Below are 16546 nucleotides of genomic sequence, written 5' to 3' on the forward strand. Positions count from 1 at the left end.
ATATCAATGTTAGACGACAACACAGAGTACTACATGAAGAACAGCAGACTACAATTGTACTATCCTCTCTCATTCATTATTTATCTTTAAATATTCATCCATTAATCATGATGAAGATAATAAAGCAATCTGTATCTTAGAAAAATATGAATAAAAATACTAGTAAAAAGCACATCCTTAAAGCTGCTTCATTAAAAATTAAACTGGCAATTGATTGGCTATGATTAGGATATTTTATCTGGAAATAGTCAACTCTGCAAATAAGACATAGAAAAGAAAAAAAAAATTAAGAAGCAGGAGGGACATTATCTAATCCAAATAGAGGAACAAAGGAAGTCTTGTGAATGTGTATGTGCATGTATGTACACTTAGAGATAAACTGTGAAGAAACTGATTTTAAAAAGCACGATTTAGAACTTTTGCTTCTTTGTTTTTGTTTAGTTGCCTTTGTTGCTTTTAGTCAGATTCTGCACTTCAATTAAGGTTCCCAGCAGTAATGTAGAGTAACAGTACTTCGTAATTCAACATTGCTTAATCAAAATGTTACTTTAGTCTGTCACTGGTTACACTTCAAGAAACCCAGGGTTATCTCAATTAAAAGTGAGTGTTTAGAGCACTTTGCAGATTCCCTGCAGAATCATACAATAAATCTGCTCTACCCAAACTGGAAAAGACACTATTTTTCTATTTTTTGCTATATGCTACTTTCGCTGTTAACCTTCTAGTTCAATGTTTCTCTCTTCTGAAGAATTATTTGAAGAGGCTACAAATGATATAATATTATATTACAGTATATTATCCTTGTTCATGATTATGAACAATCTATTGTTGATTTTAATTAAATGGTGGCAATGAAATTTTCACAAAAGGATTAATTGCAAGAAAAATAACCAGTCATTCAAATTTCGGTCCACATTGATTGAAATGACAAAAGTATACTGTCTTGGACTGTATTTAAAATATTAAATATTTCAAAGTATCTTTATCTAGTGAAATATATGGAGTATGTGCTACCCATGCTGAAGTTAGGAGCAGAGGTTTGAATATTTGAAGCACAAGGTATTTGACTCTGCAATATCTTAGTTGTAGAGGCCTAGGAACTATTTCCTTCTCGATAATTCAGGAGATTATTGTTGCATATGTAATTTATTAAACTAGTTACATTACACTATAGGAAACAGGAACATTAGTTAACCACACTGCATTATTTTCTTCACAGGCTGCCAGCAACTTCCTCCCAAATGGAATGCTGAGTTGTGATTTCACCATAAGTGGTTAATAAATTTTAGAGTACTCTGACCAAAAAATGACTACAAAAAGGGGACTTTCAGATTTCCATCTCCACAATATTGAAGTTAGCTGTAACAAAATAAGTATGCAACTTTTAAAGAATGTGTTAGACCTTAAGAAGCCTGCCAGTGCAATTAAAATATAATAACAATATAAGTTGGTATTGCCCTACCTTAAAACAAGAAAGTCAGGCCTACATATTTTTAATGTTCTCACACAGCTTTATAGCAAAGACACTGAAAGTTTATAATTAAAATTGATCTCAAAACCACTTAATAGAGATTACATACACAAGTAATTGAACCATGTTTGATTCCCCTACAAAACACAGGTGTGTTTGATTACTTTGCTGACATGCCACTTGGGAACTCAAACACAGAGAATATTTTTTAAACCCCCACATTTTCATACTCCTGTAAAGAACTGCCCGAGACTAGGTAATTTATAAAGGAAAGAGGTTTAGTTGACTTACAGTTTAGCATGGCTGAGGAGGTCTCGGGAAACTTACAATCATGGCGGAAGGCTACGGGGAAGCAAGGCACCTGCTTCACAAGGCACCTGCTTCACAAGGCACCTGCTTCACAAGGCACCTGCTTCACAAGGCACCTGCTTCACAAGGCAACTGCTTCACAAGGCAGCAGGTGTGGGGACTACAAATCAAGATGAGATTCGGGTGGGGGACACAAAGTCTAATCGTATCATCACAAGAGGTTAATTTCAGCTGTTTTATTTGTCAAATGGAAAATTATTTATTCAATGATCTAGAAATGCTGTGGTCCTGAGAGAAAAGCAATGACCCTTTAGGGGGTTGGAAAGCTGAACTTTAATAGTAGAGCTGACCTTATACTGAAGCAGAGACTCTCAAACTGACCTATATCTCACCAGCTCAAAGGTTTATTATTTCCTTCCTCTAACTGTAATCATACCAGAAGTCAATACAAAATATGGTATATCATAACTCAGTTAAAACTTGAGTACGTTTTTGTCTCATATAAGCTTAAAATTAAATTATAGTACAAAGTTACAAGGAAGTTGATAAGTAAATACGGATTTATCCCTATGAAAAAAGAGCATGACTTGGATAAATCATAATGGAGAATTCTATATTTCAGATAATTCAAAAATAGATCATGATAACAAACACAAAGCTATAATAATTCTTCAGCACTTGTGTGATCTCTCTCTAACAAAGAGAAAAAGAAGTTACCTAAGACTTTTAAGAAAAATTATATTTAAATGCAGCCATTGTCATATTCCCTTCTATAATTTTACTATACTTTATTTCATTTTAAAATGAAGAAAAGTTTTTCTTTTTGAGACTGAGTCTCGCTCTGTCGCCCAGGCTGGAGTGCAGTGGCCGGATCTCAGCTCACTGCAAGCTCCGCCTCCCGGCTTCACGCCATTCTCCTGCCTCAGCCTCCCGAGTAGCTGGGACTACAGGCGTCCACCACCTCGCCTGGCTAGTTTTTTGTATTTTTTAGTAGAGACGGGGTTTCACCGTGTTAGCCAGGATGATCTCGATCTCCTGACCTCGTGATCCAACCATCTCGGCGTCCCAAAGTGCTGGGATTACAGGCTTGAGCGACCGCGCCCGGCCAAAAAAAATTATTATATTTCCACAATCTTGTAGCTTAAATTTATTTATAAACTTTTTTAAAGTATGATAATTATGAACAGTACAATATATAGCATGCACATTAATAGAGATTCAGTATTTGATAAAAATAAATAAGCTTATTTGAAAGTATGTGTACGTTCATACATGTATATGGTCCTTTACTGTTTTATGACAGTAAGACAAAGCTTGCTTATACAAATATTACAGTTGTGGGCTTCTCAGTGAAAAATATATGCAATTTTATTCGTAAAATTCTATTAGACCCAGCCATTACAAATATTTTGCTGTAAGACTGTGGCTTGACAATTTTCCATTTGTTTCCCTAAAATAACAAAATTTGCTAAGAAATCTTAAAGCAGGAAACATTAATTACCAAACCAAAATATTAGAAATTCACTAAAAGTTTATCGGTTTTTGAATTTCACATGGGGGACAGAAAAATGGCTTCTCAGATAAACTATTTCTGAAAGAAAGGAAAAAAAAGAAGGATAGAAAGAGAAAGAGAAGAAGAAGGAAGGGTTAAATAAATCAAATAGTGCATTGATTCTTCCCAACCAAGTTCAGAGATGGTAACATGACCCAAGTCAAACAATTAGGGCTGAAAAGAATCAATGTAAGGATCTTTGTTAGGACTGTCAGAAAACAGTTTCTATCTCCCACTTTCTCTCTTGCTTCCCTCCTCTGCTTCAAGGCCTTTCTCCATCAGCCTTTGGACATGGTGTTGTTATGATACGAAGCGACCCTGACCTATCCCTCCAAATCTAAGAAAGGAACCAATGGAGAGAAATTAGAGCTGGAAGTTGGATCCTGATTTTTCAACTTTTTAAATACTGAGTCAAGCTATGCCTGAAAATAATCCTGCAATTGGTTGTCTGAACAAAAATATTCCTTTGATGCTGAGGCAATTTAGGTTGAGTTTTTCACTTCCTGCTGAATGAGTTCTAAGTGATACAACCCTATTTTCCAGCCTTAATTCTAGATGCTGAAACCAAAAATATTCTGTTAAATGTAAGTTACAGAACCTGAACTCCAGCAAGCTTGGGACCATCACATAATTTCATCTGTCTCACTGTTTTTACACATTGTTCACCTGGAGGTCTCAACTCCATCTTGGACTGATATATAGTCAATTTATCATTTCAGCTTAAAATGGCAAAGCATATCTTCAAATTACTATTGATAGCACCAATTCAGAAACAGTGAGTGCTAACTCCATTTAAATTCAGCTCACATAGTTTCTCCACTTAAGCATCACTGATAATTCTACAATACCGATTACCCTGTTCAAGAAAGTTTTGTGTTATGGGCTATGAATCAGTTTGAGAGACTTGACACTAATTTCTCATTCCCAATATAGACTGTATTTCACAAAGGGGATATAGGAACACAGAAAATATTTAAAAATCTTTAGAATGATATGACATTGTTTTTCAAAGGCTGTTTCATATTTCAAAAATTAGGATTCTTTTCTTTGTTGTGTATCCCCAAATGTTACAAAATGCTATCACTAAAAGTACATACACCAGTAGAGAGGTAATGACTACAAAAAATAAAATTAGTTTCCTTCTATTGGTACATATAAGTAAATTTTAGTGCTTTATGGCCACATTCCAAAATCAATATTTATTTATTAATGTACATATCAATTCATGTATTTGACCAACACCTTCTGAATGCACACTTTATACCAAGAGTGATATATTTCACTTAAATTTCCTATCTGGTTTTAAATTGCCCTTGAATCTGCTTCCTTTGTTTAATATAGACGTTAGAGATAATTATTTATTCCATGTGTTCAAAATGTAATGGTACAGACAACACTTAGAATTGAAAAAAAAAAAAAAAAAAAACCCACTTTCCCTAACATCATTGGGAAAACTTGGCCATCAATTACACATATTCTTTTGTCCATTTATTTTGATCCCAATAGAATAATAAGTGTGATAGTCATATACTCACACAGCTATTTAAACGACATTTTAATTTTCAATTTAAAAGAAATAGAACTATTAAAGAGATAGACATCAATGGGGAAAAAAAAAAAGTTACACAAATTAGTCTAAGCTACTATAAGATCGATTTTCCCAAACAGAAAACAAAATCAAGTCACTCATCTCTCCTCAATTCTTCAAACATGTCCTTAATAAGAGTGAAACATGTACCACCAAACCAATGGCTGGCGGGGCGCAGTGGTTTACGCCTGTAATCCCAGCACTTTGGGAGGCCAAGACGGGCGGATCACGAGGTCAGGAGATAGAGACCATTCCGGTGAACATGGTGAAACCCCGTCTCTACTAAAAATACAAAAAAAAAAAAAAAAAAAAAAAAATTAGCCGGTGTGGTGGCGGGCGCCTGTAGTCCCAGCTACTCGGGAGGCTGAGGAGGGAGAATGGCGTGAACCCAGCAGGCGGAGCTTGCAGTGAGCAAAGATCGCGCCACTGCACTCCAGGCTGGGCAGACCGAGACTCCATCTCAAAAAAAAAAAAAAAAAAAAAGGTATACAAAAGCCCCTTCCAAGATACTTTACTTACTTTTTGTGTCTGTAACTTTATATAATTTTTTTCTTTAAAAGATTTCCCAAATTATGTTACTTCAAAACCCTAAACAACCTGAATTGGTCCTGCCTAATTATTAGTACCATACATCATTTGAGACGTTGCTTTTAAAATATCCCAGTTAGTTTAACAATAGTTAGTTACTGTACATCTGTAGGAAAGTTTGCTTTCATTTTAATTATATTTTTTAACACCTTCTGTATCAATCTTTAAGGAAAAGTACTGCCTTGACATTGTTTTATAAGATCCCTTTGGTCCTGTGTCTCGATAGAATAAACTAGAAACAGACTTGAAAGCTGACAATCTACTAAGGCCAAATATTGCAGTCTAACATGTAAAATATAAAGACATATTTTTTAAAAGAGCCGTCATGCTATGCATAAAATTATTTGCAATTATTCTTTATGTACAACTGTAATTTTCTCACTTTCAATATATAATAATAATAATTGCTAGTGCTGTTTGAGCATTCCATTATTTGCCAGTCGATGTGTGAGGTGCTGGGAATACATTATTTCACTGACTCTTCACAACAGCCTTTGCGATGCTCATCAACCTTAGCCCCATTCTACAGGTAAGGAAATTGAGAAATATGCCAAGAAAATCAATGATAATGCACTGTATATAATACACATAGTATATGTAGTGTGTATGTGGATATATATGTACATATATTGCAATATACATATATTGCCATATGCAGCATATGGAACCTGGTTATTTTAGAATTTACTAGTAGAAATTTCAAATAAAAAGCATAACACACATTACCTATCTTACATTAGATTCTAAGATCACAGTAAGAAGGACCAAAAAGAAAACATAAATAAAACATTTTATTTTCAACATAATCCAGGGAGGGTTTCAACCCATAATTACAAAATAGCTTTGAAGAAAATATTTAAGTGAGTATGACATGCATTTTCATGTACCCCTTCACAAATATATCTGTTTTACTAAAAATACAAACACTGAAGTCAAATACACTCATTTTAATTATGTATTTTCTGCAAATGAATAATACTCAGAAAGTTATGAAATTATAGTTGTAATGCCCCATGACCTATGCCCTGCACCATATTATACCTGTAACAGTATGTCAAATTCCTGTAGAGTAATTTGATACATGAATGAGAATATTATTAAATAAAAGAAGATGAATATCAAGGCCCAGGATAAAGTAATTGTGCAATATAGATTTAATTTGCAAAAGAAATGAATAGTAAATATGAATCACCAAAATATAATTAGAAGATACAATGAAATCTTGGAGAAATTACAGAATATCACACTGAACTAAATCAAGCCCAAATAGCACTTGGAGGAAAAAAGAGTCAAAGTTTCCCTTGGGTTTTAGGTGAATAGCATTACTTCTAGCACAAGAGGACAACCTTTTCAGAGGAGCTTCTCTAATGCAACGATAAGTCAGTAAGTTATAAATTAGGCAAATCAAAATTACTTATCATGTACATGTTAGGAAATATCATAGACAATTTTACCTACTGAGAAATCAGCAAATATTTCCAAAGGTGTAAGAAAAGAATATATTCCGCCTTAAAAATATATGAATGCATGGATTGAGGGGCATCATGCTTAGTTATGGTAGATATTTAACAAATATTTGTTGAAAGCATTTTTAAAAAAGAGAGCCAGGCTTTTCTTCCAGAGAGGTATGGTGTCTGGCTATGTCTCAGTACCTAAGATAGATGTCTCAGTTATCTATTCTGATTACATAATTTTGTGGCTTAAAGTGACAACCATTTTATTTGTTTATGAATTGTGGGTCAGCAATTTGGGCTGGCCTGAGTTGCTTAGTTCTTCTGCTGGTCTCACCTGGCGTCACTCTTGTGACTATAATTATCTGGAGGTTCTAATATGTGTGAATGGTCTCAGGTGGCCTCATCCACATGTCTGGCCATTGGAGCTGCTGTTAGCCAGGTCACTTGTCCTCAGCAGAGGAATCCATGTTTCTTCACATAATGGTAACATTTTTTGAAAAGAACAAGAGTAGAAGCTACATAGTTTCTGGAGGATTAGGCTTGAAAATTATACCATATCACTTCTGCAATCCCTATTGTTGAAAGCAAGTAAAAAGGCCAGTTCAGATTCAAAGAGAAGAGAAACACACATCTATTCTTGATGAGAAGCACTGCAATGAATTTGTGGCCATTTTGAATTCAAGAGGTAACAACATAGCTTACAGATAGGAAAACATCACGGGGCTTACTTTAGAAAAGATTTGTCCTGATAACAGTTATATCTGGAATTAAGCCCAGATTTTGACTGCCTATCATCAAGCCCCTCTGTCACAGAAATAACACCAGTGATTCAAGATGAGAAAATGAGTTTGTCAAGTGACTTCTTTTCCACTCTCTGCCAAAGGGAAGAGGTAACAAGAGTAACACCTGAAGCACTCATTAAGAGCATCAACAGCAGTCTACACAAATAGCACAGCAAAAGAAGAAGAGGTGAGTGGAAGGCAGAGCATGATAAGACAAATGCCAGGGTGTTAATGATGGACAGAATGATCTGTAAGTTTCACCCCACCATGATATCGCAGTATGTTCTGATTCTTTTGCACTAGGAAACATGTTAACCTGAACATTTATTTATTACTTACAGCATACCAGTCCGTTTAAATGGCTTGCCAGTCCCTCCTGCAGATGGGAACTGAAAATTAAAGACAGCAAATCACCCAAAATCACACAGTCTATTTTATCAAAAAGTTTTAGTATATATTTATATCCCAGACTCAGGATGCAAATACCTTCTCAATATAAACAACTACAGAATCTCCTAGTGGATAAAGTGTTTTTATAAACTACATAAGACATGGCAATTTATAGAGTACCATAAGCACATGAGTAACTAAAAATAGGATATATGATCAGAGGATGCTCATCATCCTTGAAGGAGATTAAAAACACATTTTTTTGTAATAATCAATGGAAAACAGCCATAAGCAGTAGGATAAAAGGGCAATCCCCTAGGTGTAGCCGACAGAGCATCCTCTTTAGAATCAAAAATTTTTGGATTTTAATTCTAGCCCTATCATCTTAGCTGTATAATCATGGGCAAGCAAATTAACCACACTGGGCCTCAATATGTTCCTCTAAAAAACAGAGAAAATCATGATAAAGTTGTAGGGTTAGTGCATAGAGTAGAGAAAAGTAAAAATCTACAGTGCTAGGAAAAGACCACCTTCTCAGAATATGATGAAGATGATGCTGATGGTCATGGTCATCTGTTATATATTATCCAAGTTATATTAGCATCTTTCAGTGCTGTCCTCAGCAAGTACATGGAAAGCTCATGTGCTTGTTTCAGAGGATGAAGCCTTAGACTTTTATTTAGCCTTAGGTCCTTATTTTACCAACGTACCTAGCAACCTTATTATTTATGTTCTTAGTAAGTTCCTATCACGAACTTTAAAAGGAAGGCAAGTACATTGAAAACAATTAGCTATATAAGAGCAAAGAAAATCAAAGAAACACTTTACAGTTGAGACAGAAAGAACAAAAGAAGGGGCAAATTTATGAACTGCCTTAAACATGTCTTGGATTGGTCCCCAAGGGTCTTCTGCAATTGCTAACATACATAATGAAGAAGTCATTAAGGAAATAACTATATTTATATGTGGTGTGTTGATCTTGACAACTATTTGAATTCACATCAAATGCAAAATTTTAAAAAATTTTTAAACAGGATGCCTAAAGACAATACCATTCAAGACTATGGATAATGTTGATAACCAAAAGACTCATTTGACCAGGATACTTAGTCAAGTAAGTTTACATGTCATTTTCTTCTGTATTCAAATTATTTTTCCCCTTTTTAGGAATTAGATAACCTCATATAGAGGCTGAAAAACTGCTAGGAGCTTAATAATCAATTTTATTAAACAATGGAGGAGGTAACAAAAATTAATTTAGTAAATAATATAGAGATCAATGGCATCTAGAGGAAAAGGTGTGAGAATGTCATCAAGACTGATTCAGGATTAGGGCTCCTCTCTGAAAGAATATTTGTTTCTCACTCTAGATTGCAACTTTTCTAGAGTGGCATCTATGCCATTTTGGCTTCTGTGACTTAAAGGAGAAATGATTAGCAGAAAATCTAAGTATGCATTAAATGCCAAATAAATATGTGTTAATGGAATTAAAGCATATACTTGAGTCATTCTTGTCTAGAACAGAGAGCTCATGATGCAGCCAGCCAATCACCTTAGAGTAAGGTGAAAATGTACTCTTCTTGTGTTGCTCCATTTCATTGTTGTTCATATTTATTATGAACAATAACATTAAAATATATTAGTGAATTTTCTCTCACTATTTATTGGAAAAGATTTAAGCAACTTGGTTATCATGAGTAAATCAAATGATCTGAATGTTCGAAAAGTGCCAGAACTCATAATAGCAAATACGTTTAATCCAGTGTTCAGATTGACCAGTTGTTGCATCTTGAAGAAGTAAACTTAGTGTGTAATTGGATTGTTTGTAATTCAAGAGATAAATGTTTGAAGGGATGGATACCCCATTCACAATGATGTGCATAGTTCGTATTGCGTGCCTGTATCAAAATATCTCATGTACCCCAGAAATATATACACCTACTATGCACCCACAAAAATGTTTAAAAATGATTTTTAATTTTTTTAAAAAAGAGGTATATATGTTAAGAACTCCAATGCCTTGTCCAGGCTCAGCGGGAAAGAAAACATTGATCAAATTGTAACATCTAAAATGAGTGTAGGCTGGAGAGTTGCAGCATTTTCTTGCTTTGTCTGCTCCCAAAGCACGCAAGTAATGGCGCTGCTTAACTGGATGGTAGTCTACCCACGTGGGTTGTTGGCATGCTTAAGTGAAAATTTGGATAACAAATGAAGACCTTCCAGAAAATGGTGATGATGAAGACTAATGACAGCTAACATTTATTGACCATTAAAGGCAAAAGGACTTGAAATCATGATATACAGAAAACTGTCCTAAACCAGTTTAGGGCCAAGATGTGTTTAGTCATAAGCACAGCAATTGTGGTTTGGAAATTTCAAGGAACTCAGCGCAAATACTTGAAGTACTACCATTAGGAATTAGACTTGTGTGCCTCTTTCTACCATGTTAAAAATAATTAGAAGCTACAAGATGCCAGAGTTTTGGCTCAAGTTAAAAGAGAAAATTATAATACATCTATATGAAAGTGAAATAATATATTTTAGGTGGAGTGATTTGGGAATTACTAAAGTTACTCAAGCTTAGTCAAGATGACCACTTGGCAGAGATGCTTTAAAAAAAACATTAAGATTTAATATGCATGTCAGGAGAACTTACAAGTTGTCTAATGCCATGTCCATCAGAGATTAAAATGAATAAATTTGAACATCTTTGGGTAAGTCATGCACTCTCCAGTATATTAGAAATACAGTCTATGATTTCTTAAACTCAGCGAGATTCTCTGCTTTACATCTTCTGCCTGGTTCCTGAAGACACTGGACTATATGACCCCTGGTCTGACGAGCTTTTGAAGCCATACAATTGTCACCTCCTTTATACTTTCCCTCTTCATGCTTACGCTAGCTAATGATGAGATGATCATGATGATGATGACAATGATAATCACAGTCAGGTGCCTAATGAACTATATCACTGAAACCTCCAGACAGCCTGATTGCATAAGTTATATTATTACCCCTCTTTCTCTGGTGAGGATTATGATGCTCAGAGAAGTTCAAAGACTTGTTCAAGGTTATACAGGACTGTGACCGAGGGAGGCAGAATTCCATAGTTCCTTTTAATTTAACTGCTGCACAATACCAACCTCTACGAAACACAGCCATGATTTCTTAATTTCTTCTCTCTCTCCTACTACAAAGTGTAGAACATCAAAATAGAACTAAAAGTTTCAGCTAATAAATTACTTTCAAGCTTATTCATTTGTTTGTATTTTTCATGTTACTAAGAAAATGAGTTATTGAGGTCAGGTCCCCATGTCCAGTTATACATTGTTTAAGTGTCTGATATTTAAAAAGTCAATACATGGCAAATATCCTAACATAATTCCTAAAAATAACCTTAAACTTTTCATAAAGTTAGACCTAGTTTTATTGAGTGTGGGATTCCAAATTAAAATATTTGTGAATATTAATGATCTCAAGATATCTATCCACATAAAATAAAGCATATTCACTACTCATGTAGCGTTCAATGCTGCCATATAAATTATATGTAGTTTAATGTTGCTGTACAAATGTCTAAACACTTATAAAAACAAGTGTAAATAAACCACTCAAAAACTTGACAAATCTTCACACCATAAAAAAATAATAAAAGGAGAGCTAACTAATAAGAAAAGTACCACATCCTATATTTGCAAAAGAGATAAGAGAAAGTTAGGCTTCATAGCAATGTAGTCGGTATGTCCCCACTAGTAAATCACATTAATACAAATATTCTAGTACTTGGGAGGTAATACCACTAAAATCCATGGAAAACCTACTTGAAGATAGAAAATAAGGAATAAAAACGAACGCTGAAATCAAGAAGTAAATTGAAGTTTGTCCTGCAAGGCTCTTTAGCACTTCCTCAAAACAGCTGAATGTGGTGGAGTGAAAATAGATCAAGATAAACAGCATTGTTTAGGCTTCCATTCCTGATTAAATATACTATTTCTGATTGAGCATCTATTGAATGAATTATTTTTTTGTTGTTTTTTTCTAAGAATTCAGACACTGCTCCCAGAATTTGTTGAAACCTTAATCATTTAATGTATTACTTCTTTTCTAGAGTCTTTTATTATTGTAAAATCTAAAATAGATTCAATTTTCTATCAAAATTCTACAATTGTTTCCCACGAGGATTATAATACCATTTTCAAAATATTTGATTTGGAATATTTTTTAGAGCAATAAATTATATCCATGCTCCCACACACATACAAAAAAAAATGCAAGAACAGTGTGAGCTTTTGAGTTTTGAAAGATTTCTTTTGTAAAAAGATATATTTTCTTATTTTAAGTTCTGGGATACATGTGCAGGATGTGCAGGTTTGTTAAATAGGTAAATATGTGCCATGGTTGGAATGCAAATTAGTTCAACCATTGTGGAAGACAGGGTGGTGATTCCTCAAAGACTTAGAACCAGAAATAATATTTGACACAGAAATCCCATTACTGGGTATATGCCCAAAGGAAGACATATTTTCTAAGAAGAACAAACTTGTCAATTGACATTTTCCTGCCAATGTGACCATGTAACTTAAACACTGCCTATGAAAACCAATTTCTGAGAAATATTACAAATGTAGTTTGCAGTTTAAACAATAAATACTTTTCATGTGGTTTACTTGGAATCAGTGAAATGACGGACAGCAGAGTTATGTAAACATGTAATTCCATTGTAATTTTTACCACTTATTAACCAACTTCATAATTAGTATTAAATTATGTCATGTAAAATGTTTATGTAAAATTAAATTATGTTTAGTAAAAATTATTTTGTCAACACAGTATCCTTCACAACAATATGATGAAAAAGCTTAAAAGTAGCATTGGCTATCTTTGAATTAAATTCTTACATTTCTGTCTTCTGTTACATGAAACTGGAATTTTCATAATAACATACAATTTATGTTGGTAGAGCATACTAAAAATGGTTCACCTCTAAGTGGAATAGCTTCAATAATTATGAACATAATACTTCTTAATTTCACTATGCACATACCATGTAATGAACAAATTATACAGCCTTAGGTTCTAAACAGTCCTCAATGATTGAAGGATGCCATGGGAATAAAAATGTGGGCCCTGCAACCAGAATAAGTAGTCTCAGTCCAAGGCTTGTTGAACAAGGCAGAGTATGCACATGTGTATTATTGGAATGATTTAGCAAAATTATCTGCTAGTTATGTATTCTAGGGGCTCACACTCACACCTATAAGGTCCAAATTTCCAGTTTTACTCTTCAATAATACATAAAACATAAAATTCATTATACTATATACAAAACCCTGAAGATAATGCCAATATGTTACATTTTTAAGTAACCAGAAAATAAAAATCACTGAAATAAGCTAGTAGGTTAGCCAGTTAAGCCTTTAGGAAGTTTCAAGTAGCTTCCTTTTTCCAGCCTCAAAATTGTCAATAAAACTTATTAGCAATCTTATTTATGATACATTTATTTTAAAATACATAATTTAGTAGATATTATGTAGTAGTGTCATGTAGAGGCAGGAATATTGTTAGATACCTGCAAGCATCTCATCCCAACCATATAACAACACAGCAACACATCAGCAGAAAGCAAGATCTCAATTTCACCAGCAAGAAAACTCAGCAAAACTACTAAGCCAAAAGTGCTTCAAACAGCAACAAGATCAAGATAACTGATTTAAATGGACAAAGGAAATGAGAGCCATTCATGAAAAGATGAAAGGGTGATAAAACATGACATAACATATGAAGATCATTTAAACACCAATGCCATAACCAGATACTGCTTCAACACGCAAAATCCATTTAATGACAGAGGAGACAAAAATAATTGAAGAGGGAATAGGGTGGAGGTATTCTCCCACAGGTAACTACAGCTCTTGCTATCCCCTCTTCAGAAAAAGGAAAGAAATCACTTCTGGCTGGTGTCAGTCAGAACTAAACCTTTATGAACTTCTCCCAGAACATCAGCACAGGACTCTCATATTTCAAAAACAAGCTGTGTGTGCTCATACACACATTAGATCTATGAGGGAAGGAGAGAGGTGTGTGAAAGAACAGAAGCCTGGTGTTCAAGGTCATTCTCCTCTTGAAAAGAGAAAGGGAAAAAAATGTCTAAAAGAAATTATCCAAGGTACAGGAATCAAACGACAACTTCTTTTCACCTATCTGCTTATGCTTGTTCTTATAGATATCCTATTGTTCTGTCCCTATTAATAGTGACTAAAAGAGGGCTTACAAAGAAGGAGGCTTTTGGCTGGGAAATGTCCTATCAATACCTGAAGTGTTAATTCATCAATGAGTCAGGCTAGTGAGCCAGGCCAGCTCTATCTAAAGACAATTCTTAGCAAGGACAGTGGACTCAGATTTTCAAAGTAACTTGTACCCTCTCCATTTTTCCAGAAAAGGGAGAAGAAAAAGGTAGCAGAAATCTTTTCCCCCCCTTAGGAACCTCTATGCATGTAACCGTGTGCTAGTAGTTCTATTTAGTTATGACCTTTAACCTAAGTCCAATCCGCACCAATGAGTGACATTTTCAAACATGCATCACACCATCATCTGTTTAGGTTTCTGAGCATTCAGCATCCATTTTAATGCGTTTGCTTTGCCTTCCCTGAGGCTGAAGGTGGAAGAACAAAGCTTAACCTGCAAAAAATCGAATCCTTAGTGGGAAAAGGCCAGAAGAAAGTGAAATAGGTGGGAGGTGGTGAAAACACCTTATTTTCCAAGAACCTATATTCACCAGCATTTCTTTTTTCTTGGGCACTCTCTAGATAGGTATAACTTACTTGCTAACAAATATTGTAAGTATGATATCAATACTGTTGTAATAGTACTCTGGGGTAATTTGGGAGGACAAAGTGGTGTCCTTGTCAGACGTTTAGAATACACAAATCAGATTTCTAAGATTTTCTGAGTGATAAGAGGATTAGAAGTAAATTCATCAAAAGAGAAAAAGAAAAAAAAAGGAAAATAAAAGAAAAAATCATTTTTAAATGTATTCCCAATTATCTGTTATCTTTCATTTATTTCATTATTTAATCCAGGCAATACACTTCCCCTCCGCCCACTGCCCGCCCCCCACCCCCACCCCCGCCCGCCCGGGACCTCAGAGGGGGAAGTTCTGTTAAAGTCGAGGTATCTTCTGTATCATTCCTTGGTTATCCCTGCAGCTTGAAGTTACAAAGCAAATCTATCTGAAGAGTGGCCCTCATGTCCTCCTCTTTCACGTTTATTGGGTACCAGGTTGGGGAGGAAGGTTAGTTGACTTTACAGAGGTGTTTCAACTAGAAACAATACGGGTATAAATGACATGATCAAACCGAGGAGAGCAAGAAGGGGGGTTAGAAAGAGGAACAAATGGAAATCTAGGAAATACACACTTAGCTTCAGGTTTTAATCCTGATAAATCATGCAGTATTTGAATATCAAGACATTTTTGTAGCCAGCTTTCCTTCCATATTCTTGAATATTCATGGCCGAGGGGAGGGACAGGGAGAGAGAGAGAAAGGTTTTGCAGGCAAAGGCAGGACACCACCGCCCTCCACGCTCCTCTGTGGCTCTGGGCATCTCCCTCCTCTCACATCCAGGCGGCCGCCTCGGCCACGATCCGCTTGCTGTCTGCCAGGGGGTCCGCTGAGCTCTTCCGCCCCGCCCGGAGAAAGTGTCAAAGCCGGCCAGCCAGCTGCAGTGGCAGAGCCCAGCCCCCAAAGCCCGCTGCATACATGGCCTTGTAGCACCACCAGCCTGCGAGGGCTGCAGCAGCAGCCGAGCCCAGACTCGAAGAGGAGTTGGGGACGTCAGTACGCAGGGACAAGCAGAGCAGGTATGGGCCAGCTAGAAGTCTGCAAATGCCATCATATGGATATCTACAGAAACGCAGCGAGTGGAGGAAAATCAGGCAGCGCCCCTACACTTCCTAAGCGGCTTTAGCAAACAGAACCCCCCACCCCCCAACAGCCCTAGTCACTGCCTCCTGAAGCAGGGAACCCTGAGCTTGGCTGGGCCAAGTCCTCCGCTGAATGTAGCCAGAAAGCAGCTCCCAAAGGCGGGAGACAAACTAACACTCCTTAGCTAAATTATTCAGACCGTCTTCACTATGGAATAAAACATTGATGAGACTACTTTGGAAGTGCTTTATCTTGTTAATTCTAATGTCTTCGAGAAGGGAGTGAAATTTTCCTTTGGGGGCGGGCGCTGAGATAGGATGAAAGGGAATTCAGGGGGAAAAGGCGCCAGGGTAAAGGGCTCTGGAAGTTAACTAAATTTGTTCTGCTTCAGCTGGCCATGGGAAATCTCATTTTAACATATCAGACCCAATATGTTAATTAGGCAGTCGCAAATCCAACCTGCTCCTTGTATATCAAGGCACCAGAAAAA

At 35.8% G+C, this 16546-nt stretch overlaps 1 protein-coding gene across 17 annotated transcripts in view; it reads right to left on the reverse strand.

Annotated features, from left to right (window-relative positions):
• LOC105481927 (leucine rich repeat and fibronectin type III domain containing 5) overlaps positions 1-16546 on the reverse strand; it is a 287305-nt gene that overhangs the window by 268271 nt on the left and 2488 nt on the right. The gene's annotated exons all lie outside the window — the stretch shown is intronic.

Source organism: Macaca nemestrina, chromosome 7, assembly GCF_043159975.1.
Source record: "Macaca nemestrina isolate mMacNem1 chromosome 7, mMacNem.hap1, whole genome shotgun sequence".
NCBI lineage: Eukaryota > Metazoa > Chordata > Mammalia > Primates > Cercopithecidae > Macaca > Macaca nemestrina.